Source organism: Lissotriton helveticus, chromosome 5_1 (assembly GCF_964261635.1).
Source record: "Lissotriton helveticus chromosome 5_1, aLisHel1.1, whole genome shotgun sequence".
Classification (NCBI taxonomy): Eukaryota; Metazoa; Chordata; class Amphibia; order Caudata; family Salamandridae; genus Lissotriton; species Lissotriton helveticus.
In genome coordinates, this window is record NC_136065.1 from 1,191,532,695 (window position 1) to 1,191,555,475 (window position 22,781).

Here is a 22,781-nt window from a genome sequence, read left to right on the forward strand (position 1 = left end):
TAATTTGAATGTTTTGAGAGGGAAGCAGCTTTTGGATTTGGAATAGTAATTTTAAATACACCACTATGCAGCTTTTTAGAAGACGGAAACAGTGTTTGGAGTAGGATTAGTTATTTTAATATTTCACTATCCTGCACTTTGCTTTAGGTAAGGATTTTTTTTATTTGGAATAGTAAACTTTATTTTTGGATTTTTAATATAAACCCATTATTATACATATATATATAGTTTTTGTCACTTACTTTATATACATTGTCCAAAATAGAGTATTTTGCAATGTTTAGTTGGATTTTGAAAGTTTTTGAATCAACTGAAAAAAAGTTTATATACTTTACTTTAGTTTGTTTGCTTATCTAGAAGTTGTTAAGTAGTTAAACATGTTTAGAGTTTGTACTAACTTCGTGTTTTAGAAGGCTTGCTTCGAGGTTTGTCATTCTCAGTAGAAAAACACACGCGCAGTCGCTGGTAACAGGTAACTACAGTTTTTAAAATGGTGGTCGGCTTCTTTTATACGTTTTGTTGTGTTGCAAGTAATTTGAAAGGAAAATATGTTTTGGGTACAATTTTTCTTTGTCTGTTTAATTTTGTGTGAGAATGTAAATAATTATTTTGTTATGTTAGTTTTCGTAACTTTTTTTGTATGTTATAACGTTCCTTTTGAGTATTTCAGGGTCAAAGTAATTTCACTGAAAGAGTTGTAGGACTTTTGTTTTCGGAATTTAAAAACAGGTTTTCTTTTTTGTGTTGATAGTAGTTGTGTGTTATAGTGTTTTTGTTATGTGGACCATTAAGATTTTCTAATAGTAGTTTATTTAGTTTTATTACTTGTATTAATGTTCATTTTTTTGTTTTGTGCTTATATAGTAAATTTATTAAAATAGCTAAATGTATATTATGTGAAAATATCGTACATAAATTATTTGTTACTTTAAGTTAGATATTTATTTTATATGTGTTTTATATATTTTAGTAATGTTTAGCACATATATTCAAAAAGAAATTATTGTGAAAAAAGTGTTTGAGTATTAATTTTGTGACTCGGGTATTATTTGTTTAGAATTGGGCAATTTTATAAAATATTGTGTTATAAAATAGTATCTTTGTAGCAATATTTTAGAAACATTTATATAATTAATATTTTATAATTTATATTTTTTTTATTGGAGTATTAATTTTAGGAGTCTGAGGAAAATTGAATTTTGCCCTGCTATGTGTCCCCTACGTGTTCCCCATCATGTCGTGTATGTGCATGATCTCCATGCATTTTCCTTCCATGGCCGGAAATAAAGACGCATTTGCAGTTGCGTCCAACGTTAGTATGTCAGTTATCCAGTCCTTCGTGAAAGCAACGTGAATTAGGCTTTTAGGCCTATGTTGCCAGCGTCTTTACATGGTGCACGTTAAATTATCGAGGTGCACCCGTTTCTAAGGCTCCACAGGGCCCGGACACCAGATCCAGGCCTCAAGCCTCCTGAAACGTTCCGAGAGATGCAGCCCCGCCCGCATCCCTGACCCTTCCCTTACTTCCTGCCAGACAACGCGGTACCCGGCTCGGTCTGGCCTGCTTGCCAAGAATATATTATGCTCACAGTTATCTGTTCAGCTCCCCGGATTCACATTCCTAGCTAACGAACAGGATAAACATATCCGTCTACAGTCCAGTCTTTCTGTCTCCATGCAAGTAATTTACTGAATTAGTATCCATAGAAGATCCATAGCCCACGCAATACATGAAGAAATATATGCATACACTAGCCTTTAGTGACAAGCAGCTTTTGCCCTGGTGGTTTTTTAGAATCAAGCAACATGTACTCCAAACACAAGATATCAGATACGCTATAGGTACAGGTCGTTCTGACATCCCAGACTTCAGTCTCCTCTACTAGTGCTAGGAGTCAGCGCCCCCCAGCCCTCCCCAGTTACACGTCATGACTCGTTTTGCGCGCACCAGTAGGTTAAAGGTTCCAGCTGCCCATGAAACCCCCTCCATGTTTCCACCCACCTATGACACTTCTGTGACGTCTACATCACACACCTCCGTGCACGCCCTGTGCACGCCTTCTTTTACGCCCATATGTTCTTATCTTTCTTTTTTCACTTGTTACGCCTACTGTATTCAATGCAACTGTACAGTTCTACTATATATATTGTATGATGTTAATGAAATGTTGAATATCCCTTCCTGAACCTTAGTAGGTGATGGAACACGATGTCCATTGGCTCGAGCCACTTAATTAAAGCCCGTATGACTCAGATACCACTGACTCTGCCTCTCATTTATTGAGCTATTCTTATCATTTAAATGCATAGAAAAATAGACCCGGTAATTATTATTTACCACATAATGGCGCCCGAACAGGAACGTACCCCTTCCCCACGCGCCGGCGATGTAACGCAGGCCCCCTGACCCCTTCTACAGCCGTGACGGACCCCTTCGGTGCACCTGCAGGTTTTCCTGCTAAACTCCCTCAGGCCCACGGAGGAGACGGAGACTGCGGTCCAGCATCCAGACGAGGCGGTGAGGAATGTGGGGAGTCCCGACCAGAGCCCAAGCCGAGAGAGCAAGGTCCGAGGTATCCGGAGGCCCACCTGTTTCCGAAGCCCGAAGCACATGCGTAGTGCGTAGCAGTAGCCAGAAGTCGTAGCAGTCCGGTGCAGTGTCGAGTTTCCGAGGCCTTCAGTTCTGCTTCCCGGTGAGTACCATTGCCGGGAACGCGTCTAGACGGGTTTTGTTAATTTGTGCCCGGTCAAGACGGGTCTGGGTACACAGATCCGGTCCAGACGTGTTCACCTAGGTGGAGACGGTATGACGTGTCTCTTTATGAGACCGGTATGTTCTGTACTGTTTTAGCAGTGCATCCAGTAATTCTGTTTTCTAGTATAGTCTCTCGAGATTTCCAGTATTATGTTTTCAATGTACTAGGTAGTACCTGTTCGAACTGTTTTTTTTTAATGTGTTTTGATGTCGTGGTATGAATGATTTGTTTGCTAATCATTACTGTGTTCCATTACTGTGTTCATTGTACGTTCAAATATGCCTCTGTTTTCAAAGTTACGTCAGATAGGAACCAGAAAAGGGATACTCGAAGAATCAGTTCCTGTCCCACCTAGGGACAGTCCCGGACATTTCATGTATCATAAACATGGCTCAGATGCCATACTGTACTTAGACTTATGGGTAGACTATACCAAAAATCTGGAAGAGAAATATAGATGGCCTGTTTCAGGAACTTGGGATGCTGAGTGCATCATGAGAGTAGAGGAAGCATTATGGAAAAAGAAAGCCAGACAATCCCAGAAAGATGCCATAGAGTTGTGGCGTAAAGAATCGCATAAAAGAACAGAAAAAGAATTCAGGAAAGCAGAACTAAGTAGGGAAGCATCAGAAAAAGCCCAAGAAAGGGAACTACTAGAAGAGGGTGAACGAGTTAGAGCAGAACAGTCAGACAGACAAAGAAATGCCCTTATTAAAGGCATGTATCCCCTTCTCGCCGAGGGCCTGCCTAAGGCGACCCCGGAAACACTCTGTAATTTACCGCCACCATTGGTCCCGACTACGCTACGTCATAAACCGACCGCAGCCGAAATTTTCCTTTCTTCCTATTTAGACGACACTGTCCCAGAATATGCAAATACGTATCCTCCTCCGCCTGCTCAACCTCACAACCCTGTTATTAACGCGATTACTGTTCCTCCAGCCACTGGTCCCGGGAATCCTTTTAATCCGCCAGTAACCCAGGACCAACCTACATTACGTATGCCTACTTTACCAGTCACACTACCAACAGCGACGGCACACCCAGTATTAGTTAATGATCCTATTTCAGGAGGAGCAGTGGGAGGTATCCCTATCACCCCGCCTCAAGTAAAACGAATGACGCTGAGAGACGCAGCATTACAACGCACGCCAAAAGTAACTACATACGCAGCCCTCAAACAATACCTTACTGATTGTAGATATGACCCAGTGCCAGGCGAAGATCAGATGATATTATATTCCATACGTCTACGACGAGTTACCAACTATTTGACTATCATACCAGAAATGAGGGAACATTTAGACAACATATATCATTTCATCAGAACAGGGGAAAGACCAGAAAGTATTCACGAAGCTATGGCACTCAGGAAGGTCGAGACTCAAAATATGATCTTGCAGTTTTTGATAAATTGTTTAATAAGGGAACAAGACCAGCCAGGTACAAACAAAGACGAGATGAAAGTCCTGATAAAATGGAGTGACAACATAGCAGACGGAAAACACAATAAACAAGGTTGTATGGAATCCATGTATAGAAAGATTCGTAAGGAAATTCTAGGCATACACGAAAGGGAGAAAGCAAAGAGAGAAACCGAGAAAGAGAATGACACCTCTGACGAAGATGTAGACACAGAGAACCCAGATAGAATAGCGTACGTAGGTAGGGCGAAACCTTTTGACAGACTCACACGCCTAGACTGTAGGAAAACCTTTCTTCCTCCCGTACCAGAACAGTGTTCTCTTGAGCATTCATTCCAAGCTACCGATAGAGTTTTGAAACAGCGAATAGGTTACAGTGAGCTTAGTACCATGCATGAACAGGAACTAGCTCGATCAGCAGTTCAATGGACTAGTAATTCTAGCACATTTAAAGACGAAGTAGTGGCCCACACGTTTCTGAATCTTTCCCCAAACGAACAGCGACTGGTGGGTATGTACATGATCCAACACCTAATTACACTATACGAAAGTCAGCATTCTGACCCAGGTCCCCTATATAATGTATTAGACGAGTTACTCCTAAACAGATGGAAAGGCCTAGGTACCGATTTGATTAATGTCATTTTAGAACAACGCCACAAATACAGAACGTTCCTGACACCACATTTTGTTCCTGTTCCACCCCCAGTAAGGAAGACATTTTACATAGACAGACAGAATCCCTTGCGAGAAGTCCATCCCATTCGGACAACGGAAGGTGAGCTCGAACGAGTATTTGTTTACACCCCTTTAACGAAAATAGAATTACTGGAAATGAAAAAGTTAGTGCCCTGTCACGATAAAGATCCAGCTGGGTTCCACCGTGAATTAAAAGACATGCTCCGCATGGGAGAATACACGTATCCCGATATCATTAAAATGTTAAAGGTCCTGTTGCCTGCGGGCATATATGAAAAACTTAAAGAAAAAGAATGGGAGGTGGGAGAGAAAAAGATTGACTGGGCAGAATTAGAGAACGAAGATAAAACACGAGTTCCTGGTACGGGTCTCGGGGAAAAAGCCAAAGCATTGCCCGAGTTGTTAATACAAGTCTTGCCAAGATTACTAGCCACGAAAAAGGAAGACTGGGATGCCATCTCAGCCTGTAAACAGAAACAAGACGAAGACACTAGTGATTTTTATTCCAGATTTGAAAAATGTTTCATTATTAATAGCGGCTTGAAAACAAGTAGTGAATCGTATCCACATCTTTTTGTTACCAAATTAGTAGAGAATTCTTTAGCACAAGTTAAAAATCGAGTACTGAAAGTTGAAAGTACCTGGCAAGCTAATACCCCGTCCCAAATGTTACAAATGTTACAGTATCACCAGAACCGAATCAGAGAAGAGCAGGAACACGAAAGGAGACGTATGAAAGACACGAAAATGAAAGTACTAGTTGCACAATCTGTTCCGGTGGATAGTCAGAAGAGGGGTATGACTCAGACCAGTCATTCTGCGGCTCCTGTAAAAGGGACATGCAATTACTGTAAACAGCCAGGTCACTATATAAACGAATGTGCCGTTCTGAAACACAACATAGCTACTGGTAAGACGAAAGAAAGACCGCGTCCTCCTAGACAGGAACATGTTCCACAAAACACGCAACCACCGCAGAACGCACAACAGACAGTAGCAGTACCGCAGCCTATAGCTGCCACACAACAAGTTACACAGCAGATGTACCAGTACACACAGTCAGATTATCCAGATTATCAGCAATATTCATGAAACAGCCTGGAGAGGGAGGTTGGCTTGCCTCTTATCGAGGTTCCTGTAGATCAAGAGGGTCCCTATGTACACAGCCAGGTATTAGGGAAAGACAGAAAATTTCTGATTGATACAGGGGCAAGTAGAACTACCATCAGTCATGACGAGGTTCCAGGGGCCCCTCTCTCAGGCTCAAGAAATGTTTCCCTGGGATTTTCAGGAAAGCCTATTGTTAATGAAATATCGAAACCAGTTTCCCTAGAAGTTGGTCCATTGTCCCGTACTACAGACTTGTTACTTACGAAATCATGTCCAGAAAACTTACTCGGTATTAAAACATTGAAAGAACTGGGAGCAGTGATTTGTTGTTCCCCGGAAGGAGTGAGATTGTTTTTACGTGATTTTAAAGGACATTATGTGTTAAGAGATTTTGATCCAAGATTACTGAATGTACCACAGCATTTATGGGCGCAAGGTCCTACTGATGTAGGTTATATGCACATTACACCATACCGTGTCACTCTGAAACAAGGAATTGTACTACCACGAATCCGACAATACAAGTTGCCACCTGAGGCTGTAGCAGCCCTATCGAAAATCATTGACGAGCTCATTGCTCAAGGAGTGGTTGTAGAAACTGACTCCAATGTATGTAATTCTCCTATCATTCCGATCCTTAAACGTACTGACCCAAATGCACCTCCAGTCTACAGACTAGTGATTGACCTTCGAGAACTTAATAAATGTATCATACCCCAGTACCCAGTGGTTCCAGATATCTCTTCCCTATTGACTGCCATTGATTCCGAAGCTGCGTTCTTTACTGTCATCGATCTCAAGAACGCTTTCTTTAATGTCCCCATCCATCCGGACAGCCAGTTCCTTTTCGGATTCTGTTTAAATGGACGAAGCTATAAATTTACACGTGCACCTCAAGGGTTCACAGAAAGTCCAAGTATTTACAGTCAAGCACTGAAACGACAACTAGATAGTATTCACATGCCAACTGACACTGTCCTGCTCCAGTACGTTGATGACCTATTGATTACAGCTCGTACAGAACGTGACTGCGAACGTGCGTCATTGACAGTCTTGTATTTTCTGGCAGAAATGGGGCACAAGGTATCCCCTTCGAAACTGCAATTCTGTGTCCAGCAAGTGGTATACCTTGGTCACTTACTGTCCAAGAGGGGTAGACAGCTGACACCTGACCGTATCCAGTTAATTGCACATCTTCCACAGCCCAAGACACAGAAGGAGGTACGAGCTTTTATCGGCCTCACTTCTTACTGCAGACAATGGATCCCTCAGTACGCATATCTAGCCAAGCCACTGATACAGTTGACAACACAGGAGGCAGCGACATCGACTGTCCTCCCTTGGACTCAGGAACATACACTTGTTTTCGACGAATTAAAGAAAGCTTTATGTCAAGCACCTGTTTTAGCGACGCCATGCTACAGAAAACCTTTTACACTTTTTGTCACTGAACGTGATGGTACAGCATTATCTGTTCTCACACAAGATCAAGCAGGACAACACAAGCCTTGTGCTTATTTTTCTAGCACATTGGATCCCGTAGCCCAGGCTTTGCCTGCGTGCCTCAAATCAGTTGCAGCCACAGCTTTAGCTATCAGACAAAGTGATTCCATAGTGTTAGGACACCCCCTGACAGTACAGGTTCCACACTCCGTGGAGGTTCTTTTAAACCGAACACAGACTCAGCACTTGACCATAGCACGATTGACAGGATATGAACTGACACTGTTTCAGCCACACATAGAGATCAGACGCTGCAACATATTAAACCCTGCTACACTGTTACCCTCGATTACCTCAAACCCCGCAACACATGACTGTGTGGAAGTTATTAACACCATGACGAAGCCAAGACAAGACTTGACGGACATTGCATTACCTGACCCAGACCTGACACTTTATGTGGATGGTTCATGTATGAGAACAAGTACAGGAGAGTTAGTGGCAGCATATGCAGTGACTACTGAAACTGAAGTTATAGAAACACATCGTATTGACACCCTGTCTGCCCAAGCAGCAGAGCTCATCGCTCTGACCCAAGCTTGCCTACGAGCCAAGAACCTGAAAGTAAACATATATACAGATTCACGTTATGCATTCGGAGTCGTTCACGACTTTGGAGTCCTCTGGCAAGAAAGAGGTTTTATGACCTCTCATGGAGCCAAGATTCAGCATGGCCCCCTCATTCAAGCTCTGTTAGAAGCAATACATTCACCTACAGCTATAGCCATCATGAAGTGCAAAGCACATACGAGAGTTACTGACATCATTTCCCAGGGTAACGACCTGGCAGATCGAACAGCCAAGCTTACAGCTCAGACTCCAGACATTCCAGCTGACACGACAAAGACAGACGTTTCAGTCCTGACGACTTGCATGACAGTCAAGGATCCTACACAAGACGTACTAGACATACAGACACATGCTACTCCAGACGAAATCAAGAAATGGACTGAACAAGGAGGGGTCCAGACAGATCAGGGATGGTTGACGAAGGGAAAAGCCACATGGTTTCTCCCCGACTCTATGGTTCAAGTCATCATTAATACAGCACATAGTCCGGCACATTTAGGAGAAAAAGCCATGTTAGACAGTATCCAGAACCTCTGGTTTAACAAACATTTACGAGCAGCAGCGAAGCAGAAAGTGCGTACCTGCATGATCTGTTGTCAGTTCAATCCAGGTAAAGGTGTTCCCGTGGAACAAGGTGGATTTCATCCTCCTGACCATCCTTTTGAAGTCCTCCAGATGGATTATATACAGATGGATCGATGTCGAGGATTCAAGTATGTCCTCGTAGTTGTATGCGCTCTATCCAGATGGACAGAAGCATATCCAGTCTCAGATTATACTGCCGGGACCACTGCCAAGCAGCTGGTTCGTGAATTTTTCCCTCGATATGGTTTGCCCCGTGTCGTGTATTCAGATAATGGACAGCCATTCTCGTCCGAACTCATGAAACAGGTATCACTTCTGTTAGGGTACCAGTGGAAATTCCACTGCGTACGACACCCCGAGGCAGCTGGCCTCGTCGAGCGACACAATCAAACTCTGAAAACACGATTAGCGAAGGTCTGTGCAGAAAAAGGTGTAGATTGGATGGTAGCCCTGCCGGTTGCCCTCTTCTATATGCGAATGGTCGCCCATTCTAGATCTGGTTTGTCACCATATGAAATTGTTTTTGGTCGTCCCCCAAACATGTGGGGTACACCTATGCCTCGTAAAATCACCGATGTTGACAGTAACATGCTGACAGATTACCTAGCTTCCTTGATGTCTGCACTACTCTCTTGTCGTTCTCAGGTCGCGGCTGCCTTCCCGGACAACACCCAGGTGAAACCGCACGAGGTCGTTCCTGGAGATCTAGTCCTGGTTCGAAATTTTGATCGCTCAAGTCCTCTGGAGCCCCGCTGGAAGGAGCCAAAACTCGTTTTGATGACTACAAGGACCGCCGTAAAACTGGAAGGAAGAAAAGGCTGGCTCCATTCCAGTCATATCAAGCGTTTCCATGGACCGTGCCCAAAGACTTTTTTCAAGGACTGCCCCGATACTGACTCTAAACTTCCCCTGTTAGAGAAAACTCCGCAACAGGAGTATAAAATCAAACTGAGGTCTAGTAAGTCAGACTGCGTTTAATTGTTTAAGTCCCCCTCGGGTGAATCGGTTAGACAGGTTTCTGACATGTATGAGATAGACCTACATAGTGAGAGAGATAGACGGAACTTCAAGAAAACGAAATATTGTAAAAATCTCCGAAGCAGATGCCTCGTTACATTATTGTCTATGTTTATTCTGAGTCTTACGATCGCATGTATAAGTTGTATGTTATATGTATTTTTTCCTCCTCTCGGTTCACATTTACACCTTTCCTCTAATGATACTGTAGAGCACACATTTAGTGAACTACCCCCTCACGAGTTATCCTATCGACTTGCAATGCGCAACGATACTCATCAGCTACACCAGAATCCAGGCACCTGGACTTGGTCCGGCTGGCTCTGGAGTGTAATATCTGCATGGGGATGGAGAGTGCTGTCATTCCTGGGAGTAGTAGTAATGATCATATTCAGTTGTAGTCTCTGTTTACAATGTGGCCCAGCGATTTACGGCTTGTGCGCCACAGCTTGTATTCCACGTCCGCAATCCCATACCCAAATGAAAAAAGACGAGCGAATGATGCTTTATGAACAGATAGATGGCCTCATGAATATTGATGTTTCCTGAAGGGTACATAGGGAACAAGGAGGGAATGAGGAAAATTGAATTTTGCCCTGCTATGTGTCCCCTACGTGTTCCCCATCATGTCGTGTATGTGCATGATCTCCATGCATTTTCCTTCCATGGCCGGAAATAAAGACGCATTTGCAGTTGCGTCCAACGTTAGTATGTCAGTTATCCAGTCCTTCGTGAAAGCAACGTGAATTAGGCTTTTAGGCCTATGTTGCCAGCGTCTTTACATGGTGCACGTTAAATTATCGAGGTGCACCCGTTTCTAAGGCTCCACAGGGCCCGGACACCAGATCCAGGCCTCAAGCCTCCTGAAACGTTCCGAGAGATGCAGCCCCGCCCGCATCCCTGACCCTTCCCTTACTTCCTGCCAGACAACGCGGTACCCGGCTCGGTCTGGCCTGCTTGCCAAGAATATATTATGCTCACAGTTATCTGTTCAGCTCCCCGGATTCACATTCCTAGCTAACGAACAGGATAAACATATCCGTCTACAGTCCAGTCTTTCTGTCTCCATGCAAGTAATTTACTGAATTAGTATCCATAGAAGATCCATAGCCCACGCAATACATGAAGAAATATATGCATACACTAGCCTTTAGTGACAAGCAGCTTTTGCCCTGGTGGTTTTTTAGAATCAAGCAACATGTACTCCAAACACAAGATATCAGATACGCTATAGGTACAGGTCGTTCTGACATCCCAGACTTCAGTCTCCTCTACTAGTGCTAGGAGTCAGCGCCCCCCAGCCCTCCCCAGTTACACGTCATGACTCGTTTTGCGCGCACCAGTAGGTTAAAGGTTCCAGCTGCCCATGAAACCCCCTCCATGTTTCCACCCACCTATGACACTTCTGTGACGTCTACATCACACACCTCCGTGCACGCCCTGTGCACGCCTTCTTTTACGCCCATATGTTCTTATCTTTCTTTTTTCACTTGTTACGCCTACTGTATTCAATGCAACTGTACAGTTCTACTATATATATTGTATGATGTTAATGAAATGTTGAATATCCCTTCCTGAACCTTAGTAGGTGATGGAACACGATGTCCATTGGCTCGAGCCACTTAATTAAAGCCCGTATGACTCAGATACCACGGACTCTGCCTCTCATTTATTGAGCTATTCTTATCATTTAAATGCATAGAAAAATAGACCCGGTAATTATTATTTACCACAAGTCGAGTATTAATTTTAATGCCTATGTATTAATTTCCAATATCGGCGTTTTAATACACTTCCCCACCCAAAACCCCTATTTTCGCTGCATCCCGCTCCAGGAGTTTATTATACTAAAAATAATATATATTGCGCTGTAAAAGTGTGCGTTGTTGTAATATGCGTTGTAATGGATCATTCAATGTATTATACTATATTTGTGTTGTAATGGTATGCGTTGTAAAAACTTGTGTTGTGATTTCACTTGCATTGTTATGTCACTTGTGTTGTAAAAGTTGAGTTGTAAATAATGCGTTGTATTTGTTTGCGTTGTAACATCATATATTCAGTAGATACCTTTTCAATTATGACTAATAGTGGGATATCAGCTGTCTTTGTCCAAATATACAGTATGTGGGGCCAGTGGTGTGCCTTGTAATAATGTTCGATGTTGAGTAGAGTCAATTCACTATAATTCCTTTGAAATCCTGTATGAGGCATATAAATAGCCAGAACTGCTTTAGAGAGAACTAAGTTACAGATTTTTTGTCTTGATTTCATATTGTCCTATATTATAAGGTCCTTGATACCTTTATTGATAGACTTTAAAAGTGTAGTTGCTTTCGTTAGTGGGAGTATGCCTAGCACATAACTGAAATGGAGAGCTATTATCATTTTTACAGCCTGAACCCACCCCGTAGTGACAAGTTCCTATGCAAACATTGAGCATGTTCTGCATTGGTTTTTAGCAATCAACAGATATAATTTGTCTGACATTAGTCTTCACAGTCTCCTATTTATATAGATACCCAGATATTTAAGCTGTTATGACTTCTGTTAGAATTTGTAGCCCTCTATAGCACCTCTTTTCAATACTCTAGAAATATGTAATGCCTCACTCTTATCCCAGTTTATCTTATATCCTGCAATAGCAGAAAAATCTGCTATGTTAGAAATAAGAGCGGGGATAGATTTTTGTAGGTCAGTGGGGGTAAGCACAACGTTCTCTGTATACAAAAGTTTTTCACCAGTCCTGCTGGTGTTTTTCCTCCATAAGATCAATGCTGACTGATGACAAATTGCTGCTAATAGCTGTACGACTATTGAAAAATAGAAGAGGTGATAAAGGACAGCCTTGCTCTGTCCACCAAAAGAATCCAATAACAAAAACTCCTCAATTAACTTGTGCCATGAGTGCATTATATAATCACCTACCTTTGGTCGCAACCCAGACCCAATCTGCCAAGTATCAGAAACATATAACTTCACTCTATCCTCTTGAATGACTTATTGATGTCAAGGGACAGGAAAACTTAGTTTCCTCTGAGCTGTCTGAGAGAAAGATCTCACATGGTTGCAAGATGTTCTGCCAGGCACAAATCCCACTTGGGTATGCTGAATAAAGGTGCTTATAAATCTTTTGGGCTCTTCAACCAGTATCTTCACGAAGATCTTGATGTCGGCTTAAGCTCTGTAAATGGCTAGTAACTACCACACTGTAGAGAGTCTCTCCTGGGTTTTGGGAATATTGCTATTAGTCCCATATTACAGAGGAACAAGATAGTTTCTGTTAGATCTGCCTCTTTAAATGTCTCATATAGAGTCTGTATCACGTTTTCTTTGACCTATTTATAAAACTCACCTGGGGAGGCTGTGCATCCTTAATACTGAAGTCAGAATATTGATGGTAGTAAATATCAAAGACAAAAACATTGTATCATTATATTGAGGTAAATATGATCCTTGGTAAGCATAAAGTTTTCCTATTTTATACTATAATATTGAAGATTTAAATATCCAGAGCTTAAAGTTTCCTGAATATTCCAGGCTAAGTAACATCACATGGTAATGCAGGTTGTTGCAATCACAATAAGATGCAAATTCAAAATTAGCAAATATTCTTATTGGTTCCTACCAAGGAGTAATAGAAATGCAAGTGTATTACTTTAATTACTTTAATTAGTGACCTGTTTTCACGAAGTCTATGTGGACAATTTTTGATAGTTGCATATGTCAGGAATGAAATCTTGCCACAGAGGCTACAACTGGTAAAAAGGGTAAGAGGAAACTGTCAGATGTACATGCTGAATAATAGACCTCATGTTGCAGCAGTGTCAGTTTCAAGGTGGGAAAGAATTTCCTTTCAATCGCTATTGTGAACAGCTATCCACTCTGATAGTGGTTGAACCGAACATGGGCTCATTCTGTTGGCTCTATGCTACCAGTTGGAGCAGAGAAACAGCTGAGGGAGTTACTCCATAGAATCTGACATTGTTGTATCATGTCCGGTCTTCCAGTTTACTTATTTTATGTTTCAGCTGCCAAATGTCCAGCACCTAGTTAGTAGCATTATCCTTATGGTCTTCCATTACAATCCCTCTATTCTCACCTCCTTGCAGTTTAATGTGAAAGAACTCCATATCTATACTTATGTTTTCACATCAACTACAATTTCCATTATCTATAAATCCATTTAGCCCAACTAAGCTTCCACAGCTGACATTTTGATAAGCATAATGCCCAGGGACTTATACGGTGTAGAGAGTGGATTGTACAGCCAGCAGCTTTAGTGCCTCTCTCTAGTTCCAAAAGAGTAGTTGCTGTGAGGGTTTTCGGGAGACCATATTGAATATTCAAGGATATCTGAGTCAGACACTGATGATTGATCTGTGGCTAGGAAATGTGCCTTATGTCTCGCCACCCGAAAGTAATATGCACACAACAGAAAGGGCTACCAAGGATAATCCTGTTCTTTATTGGTGCCAACAAGCCCCAAACGGCTATGCCAGTCCATTAATACTTCATTGACTTGCCAATGAGAAGGCAATTTGGTTAGGGAGGCATAAACAAGAATGTGCTTTTGCAGGAACACCACCATCGCCTTGGACGCCCGTGTGCTAACTTCTCTTCATACCCAACATGTAAGCATCCCACATTTGATCCCAGTCTCCCTCTATTTATTACGCCTTCCTCAGTGTTGAAGTGAATGGTACCCACTAGGTAGGCTAATCATTTAAATGCCCCAAACCATCAGCACGTGACATCTAAGTTGCAGCCCCCATTGTGGTGGCCTCTGAGCTAGGTCCCTGGGGTTAATCTTTAAATGCAAAAGTGGCTAATGTAGGATGTTATACACAGGGAGAAACCACATTGACCAGTTATAGAATGATTACTGTTATTATGGGCAAAACAATATTTTCACACCGCTGTTTAGTAAAGTGGCCCTCAAAATTTCACTGTCAGTTGTTCTGAAATACTTTCATTCTCCATGCAGTAATGATGTCTCCAAGGTACTTGAGGGATTTGGCGTATGTGCAACTAGAGTGCAACCAGAGTGGTGCTTCTGTAATTTGATTTAAAGCACCAGGGCCGCTGTATCAGTAATAAATCTGTGCCTGTGCGGTGTTAGGGCTGTTGTCCCCATTTCTCCTCGCAAACATCATGTCCCACTCTGCGCAGAGTGAAAGTGGGTCAGAGAACCAGCAGCATAACGCAAAATTATGGAGCACCCAAATCTCATAGGAATTCATTGACCTTGTAATGTCTTGGGTGCCCCTGAAGGATTGAGGGGGTCGATGAAGGGGTGGGGCCCCTGAAGGTGTGGGGCCCCTCTACCGCGCTTGGGCTGTAGGAGCTTGTGTTACGCTCCTGCGGAGAACCTTTTACCTCTGTTGTTTATCCAAGTTTAGGTGTGCACTCTTTTTTATAGGCCGTGGAGGATCAGCACAACCAATGTTGGACCCGCCAATTCTGAAGTGCATTCTTGTTGCAGGATTTCTGGTTTCTGGGGCTGTGCAGCAGCAATCCCCACAAATTCCATCTCCCACTGCAGCAGTGTTCGACAACATCTTCTGTGCTAACAGGGCTGCTTTCCCCCATGGACTGCCAGAGCACTAACCAGAAGGGACCATTTTCTTCCTTGGCCAGACTCCAATCCCTAGAATGTTATTCTTATTTGTAGTTGAATGGAGGCAGCTTTCTTGATGATTTTAATGATACAAAGTAGGTGATTAGTGGGGCAGTTGGCAAGATCATCTGGGCGCAGAGCACATGTGTTTCAGCAGTGATAAATCTGCCCTGTTTTTAGAGTGTCTGGTTCCCTGACAGAGGGGGTGAAGATGATATTGAAGGAGGGCATGTAGGCACCTGCATAAGGGGAATCTACTATGCATCATGGTAGAATATCATCTTCACAAGTAGTGGCTTGAGTGACTTGAATGAATTCAGTGAGAGGAGGTTGAAGTGGTTAGAGACTGGAGAGTATAGTTGCCTGTTTGATATTGTTGATGTGGGTTCAGATTGTGTTTATCTTCTGAGTGAAGAAGTGATTGATGGAGTCACATCTATTTAAAGAATTATGTAATAGGTGTGTCCGAGAAGGGGTTGAAGCAGTTCTTACTTGCCCTAAAAAGCACTTTACTTTTGCTGCCTGCCTTGCTAATTGTGATCTTGTAGAAGCAAGTAGTAAGTTATTGATTAGGAGAGTTTTCACGGAAAACAGTTAAGACTGTGAATAAGCATGGGAGTTAAGTGCGAACAAGGGAATCAAGTGGCAAAAAACAGGAGTGAGTAATGTAAGTGTTAGCAAGGAATTTATAGATGGTATTTAAGAAAAAGATGAATTTTTATTAGTTAGTATAGATCCTGAAGCCAGATGGAACTAGTGTAAGTAATGGTTGTACAAAAGGAGAAAGAGTGATGAAAACATATGCTCAGACTGTGTGCAAATGGCTTTGGGGTGAGTAGTCATGGCTGAAAAAATTGAAGGGGAATATATTGTTGATGGTGCTAGAAATACAAAAGGATACATTTTTAGTATTACATCTTTTTATTGACATATTATGACGCATGTATAAACAACACATGACCATATGGCCCCAAACCCTTGTTACATTGTAAATTACAAAGCTCAGGTAATAAGACAAACAGAGCCATATCAAAAGGATACTTTAAAGATTGTTCCAATGCAGAAATATTGGTTGAAGATCTTTATTGTAGCATAAGAAGTAAACTCCCCACATATCTCCACAAATGAAAATAAAAATAAAACAAATAATGTACAGCTTATCCACGGATTAGTTTTGAATGAAGTGCTATACTGTTAAGGTGGTGAAGCATAACACTTAGATACATTTTCACAACTCCAAGCTGAACCATCAGCCAGTATCAGAATGTTCTTCTTTACACTTTTGACTTGTAAGGGTTTAGAAAATGTACTTTCACCTTTAGTAACAACTCCTCCCCTCTTCACAACAACCCAATCACCAACAACAAAATTGGGAACCTTAACACCCTTCCTCAAATTGTAGCAATCCGTGGCTGCTCTTTGTTGCTCTTTAACATCACTCTCAACTACAGCACGATCCACCCACACACATTCTCTATTTTTTAGCCATCCTGGAACCTCTTTCATACCCGGTTCACGTCCCTTCAAGGAAACGAAAGGGGACACTCCAGTCACAGCATGTGGTGTGACTCTGTAAGATCACACCAGTTTTTTAAGCTCTTCTGACCCCACTAGACCATTAGCCAATGAAAGCTGAATGTTGTCCATCAACAGACGGTTGACTCTTTCTACTAAACCATTCGCCTGAGGTCTGAACAAGGCCACCTTTTCATGAACAATTCCCATTCTGCTCAAAAACTCTTTCTTCTTTCTCGAAACTAATTGTACCCCATTATCCGATACTAACGTTTTTAGAATCCCTTCGTTCAAAAATACTCTCTCCTTAAAACCAATAACCTTTCCAGTCTCAATACAGTCGGTAGACTCTACAATGAACCACTTTGAATGATAGTCCACCAAGACCATCAAAAACTTGTTCCGGGACCCTTACATAGCTATGGGTCCCAAAAAATCAATAGCTAACCTTTCCCACGGCCGTTTGGGAAATTCACTACATGCAAGTGGTGGTTGTCTCACAATCTTAGTTTTATCACTCATGGCATATGCATGACACTCTCTAACAAGACCTTCAATATCGCCATCCCTTCCTGGCCACCAAAATGATTGCCGAATACGTCTCTTAGTCATATTCCTTCCAAGATGTCCTTCATGCGCTATGTTCATAATTTTGCATCTCAGTGTAGTTGGAGGCACCAACTTTTCTCTTCTCCATAATTTCCCATCACTGACACTCAACTCATCTTCTACATGAAAAAAACTCTTGAAACAAACATCCTCCGAAATTTCTTTTGGCCACCCTTCTGATGCACAATTCATCACCTTCAATAAAAGATCATCATTAGACATACTACTATCCCATTCCTCCTTGTCAAAAGCTTGTTCCTCATTACATCTAATTACATCCACCACTTCCTCCAAATCATCTTTAGTGGCATCTACTGGCATTCTAGATAAACAATCCGCCACAACGTTCTTCAACCCCTTCACATACTCCACTTGAAAATTGTACTCAAGAACAGATAGTATCCACCTAGAAATTCTGGGGGTGACATTCCCTTCCAAACCTCTTCCACCCTTAAATAAATGTACCAACGGTTTGTGATCAGTACGTACTTTGAAAGGCAATACCCAGACAAAATAACGAAAATGCTTGATGCCCCAGCAACCACACGCTAGGGCCTCTCTCTCAATCGTGGAATATGAAACTTCTGCTCCTTGAAGCTTCCTGGAGCCAAAACCAATTATCCTCTCCACACCATCTTGAAACTGAGACAGGACAGCCCCAATTCCCACAGCACTCGCATCAGTGGTAATACATGTTCTCTCTTTGACATTAAAATGTAGGTGCACGTAAAATCCCTTTTTTTTACAGATAAAAATGCATTGTTGCAAGAATCATCCCATTGAAAGCAACACCATTTTTCATCAATATTCTAAGGGGTTCCACAACTTCTGTGAAATTCTTTATAAACTTCGAGCAGTACTCTGCAAGTCCTAAGAAAGATTTTAACTGCTCTTTGTTAAGAGGAACATGAGCATCATTGATGGCTGTGATAATACTTTTTTTAGGCCTAATCCCCGTCTTAGATATTTCATGCCCTAAATAGTTTACACATATTTTCTTCAATTGCCACTTTTCTTTCTTAATAGTTAAACCATTCTTCTCCATCTGATTCAACACCTCAATTAAGACCTCATCATGATGATCTCCATTCCTTCCCACAATTAGCACATCATCTTGAAAACATAAGACGTGATCCATATCACCAAAGATCTGGTGCATGACTCTTTGGAACACTGCTGAGGCAGATGCCAACCCAAATGGCATTCTCAAATAACGAAATGCTCCCAGCGGTGTTACAAAGGAAGTGAGATGTCTAGATTCCACGTCCAGATCAATTTGGTGATATGCAGCGGACATATCTATCACACTAAAAATTTCTCCTCCACCCATACCCGTTAACATCTCAGAAATATTGGGCAGAGGTTGTCTGTCAACCCAGATAGTCGTATTAAGATCGCGTAAATCAACACATAGACAAATTTTGTATCCACCATCCTTGGGCGCAACCACAATGGGCGCGAGCCATTCAGAGCTCTCAATAGGCTCAATGATATTCAATTTCAGCAATTTGTTTAGTTCCTCTTGAAGAGGAGCCCTCATTAGATAAGGCACATTCCTCACCTTGTGGACAACAGGTACTGCATTTTTCTTCAGCACAATTTTGTGGGAAAAACCCACCAATTTCCCTAATTCGTCAGAGAAAACGTTGGAAAATCGTCTCATAACATTTCCTTCATAATCATCCACCTCAAGTACAGGTAAGGACATAACTGGTTCAAGTGCATTTGGATTAAGCATGATCCCCAAATCTTTTTGGTGGCACCAGCCAAGTAAATTCGAACCTTGTTTTGTCAAATATACACGCCCAAAAACTTTCCTATTTGAAAGACCTATAACCATCCATTTAAGTCCTAAAATATCAATGGTTTTGCCACCATAACCCACGGCCCTGATATCAGGCATGCTCCAAGAGTCTGCACAAGAATCATTCCCCCATACTTGAAGATACATATCTTTAGACAGCAATGTATACAAACTTCCTGAGTCAATTAACATTTTAACTGATTTTCCATCAAAACTAATAATTGAATGTGGTTTTCTAGTTTATCAGAACTTTCAGTAATAATTTTAATCTCACAAGGGCCATTACAAATACTGACCTCATAAAAAGAGCCAAAAGACTTATCTTCTTGAACTGCAACTCCATCAATACATAACATAAGTTCTTGAATATTCTCACACGTATCATCAATCTCATTCACATACTGAGTTCTTGTGTTGCATACTTTGGCAATGTGTCCCCTTCGCCCACATGCCCTACAAATTGAATTTTTGGCCATACACTTAGTACTAGATGCAATGTGTCCCGGAGAACCACACCTATGACATTTTATCACCTGTGAAGTAAACTGTTGGGGTGCTTTAGTATTCGTAATGTTAGATGCTTTGCTAAAAGACTTTGATTGAAACATTCCTCCTTTCTTTGCTACCTTAGTCTCATCGATACATGCATGAACTTCAGACACTTTCATATCTTTGGATTCAGAATCCTTTTGCACTATGTTTCTGGGAACTAAAGAATTGGTACATTGATCCATTTCCTTAATCCACAAATCAGAATTTTCTAAACTTTTTGCAATCTGAATTGCTTCCTCTAACGTAGAATCTTTCAAAAGCAATTTTTCTCGCACCCTTTTATTATTTGTACACCTAACGATCTGGTCGCGAATTAATGAATCCGCCAATCCTTCAAATTGACAAGTTAGCGACAATACTCTCAATGCTGCTACATAAGACGCAATATCATCATCAACCTTCTATAAGCTACAGAAAAACTTATGCCTTTCTAAAACTGTATTGATTTTAGTTACGAACCTTTTTTCCAACATTTGTAAACTCATTTCATAAACATTACTTGGTTCCCCACTACCCATTCCTGGTGAAATTTCAGGCAAATGCCACAGGGACGGCGACCCTCAACACCAAGATGGTGAAGCAAAATTGCTTGTTTGCGAACAGGTCCATACTTATCAGCACCAGTAGCTAATACATACGTTAACAGGTGTTGGAAGGAAAGAAGGAGGAGCTGCCATACCCTGGTCAGCCATTATAAGTATTAGTTAAATAAAGAACAACCGGAAAAGAAATCGTATTAGTTAAAAACAACACGATAAAGTAAGCAAATAAAAGTGTTGAACAGAGTTTCTTCCAAAGTCAAAGAAAATACCGTTGATAAAACATTCCTCATCGAGATGAAAGTCCAACCATTGCAAACGAATGTCCCTCGATGATATGTGCGGTAGAATTCATCAATCGATGATAGAAACTGATTTCCTCTTAAGAAAACATCAAGTAAATCAATTCACACCGGTGAACCCAACCAATAAAAACCATCGAATGAAACTCTCAAACCAAGATTGAACAAAAACTTTTTGTCATTGGTTGCCGAAGACCATGAAAAAATAGAAATTGTTGGTGTGATGCTTGTTTCCTATTGGTTGCAGAAGAAGTTGATGGGTTGTACGTGTCCCGTGCCTCACGAGCGGAGCTCACAAGATGTCCACATTTAGAGAACAACAACGCTTTACTCGTGCTGTGCTGTACCACGCGCAAGTCTATCACAACGCTCTGCACCACGCATTGATCAGCGCTCACTGTGCTGTACACGCGCAGGTCCGCCACAACGCTCTGCACCAAGCGTTGATCAGCGCTCTGCACCACGCGATGATCAGCACAGCAAACGCGGCGTTCAAAAGATGCAGATCTACAAGTTCAAGTCTCTGTGCACGCGTCAATCCGGTGATGTAGGTAACGGTACAAACAAAGATGATGACTAAAAAGCACTGTAGTTTATGGCAAAAATCAGCAAAAATCTGCACTGTAGATAAGCGGCAAATGAAAGATCGTAGCAATGTCAATATTTTGAATAATATGCTTTGAAAGTCTTCATAATGCTTACAGATAAATCCTTAGCAACATCGAAATCAATGTAAAAGAAAATATGCTTCTTCAGTTGTATTAAGCACAAAGAAAGTACATACCAAGGAAAATGACGTGGTGAAGATCAGTTATATCTTGAAATCCGAAAATATCAAATGTATACCACTTCCAGGTATCATCCAGGGGTGAAGGTCCCAGGTATCCTGTCCCCTGCACAGGTAGTCCTCGTCGCCAATGTAAAGATTGTTCCAACGCAGAAATATTGGTTGAAGATCTTTATTGTAGCATAAGAAGTAAAAGGACCTTCAGCAGCCTCCACTCATGTAGCTTCTTCGCTGACCACTTCAATGAATAACATTCCACATCACTTAGCAACCTACTACATTCTAACAAGAACAAATCCCCACATATACATTTTTAGTAGAATTCAGATGAAGATAATTGAAAGCCTTTATGTTTTAATGAAATAAGACATGCTGGCCAGTACCAAACCTCGAGAGACACAACAATGTTCTTGTCCACCCCACGAACCTGTAGACCAAATGGCTGTAAAAATGATTCCCATGTAAATCCACTAAATTAGAATCATGTTAAAATTAATTTTTGAACAAATCTAAATGAATTTCATTGCGGTATACAAGAAGTTGAAAGGTATATGGTAATTTGCAAACCTCTTTGGCGCAATTCTTACAGAAGGCACCATAAAAGTACAGATATAGTAACTTAAATTATTTATAATGTTGGAGGCCTCTCCAAATTTCTTATGGTGACGATATTTATGAACCAGATTCTAACTTTGCTCTCTTGACATTTTCTCTGCAGCTTTCCATGTTTGTGCTAATTCAGGGCCACTTTGAATCCTTGCTTTGTACCTTATGCAATGCTTTAACATAACATAACACAATATAACATAGCCTCTATTCACAGTGCTATCAGTTTTTACCATAAACAACCTATTAACAAATATTTCAATTTGCTCTAATATTCGTCTGAGCCTGCTTGCATAAAAAGCAGCTTCCCATGACCCCAGACATTACCATTTACAATTGTATAGTCTTGATCTAAATGTGATATATAATTCTAAGAAAAACTAACGAATTAACCAGAAAATAGAATGAAATAGAATGTATAAAATGGCCTTACATACAGAGAAGCCTTCCCAACCTGAATTTATTATGAAGGGACCAATCTGTCTTTTTAGTGAGGGACAGGACCCCAACTATGAGCATTTCATAACGACCAACCACTCCTTCACAATGCTCAGAGTCTTTGTGAAATTTGGTACTGTGTGGAAATACCCATGTAAAATGAAACAAAGTTGCTTAATTTAAGTGGAAGTTGTGAGCCTTGAAAAGGTTATAAAATATATTTTGCCAGGGCTAAGCATTCCAAAACTGCAGTCCTTGTCAAATAATGCACAGTATAAATGGTGACGAAGAAATAGGGACACATAGCACACATTTTTCTAATGTTCGAATATCTCACGAAGAATA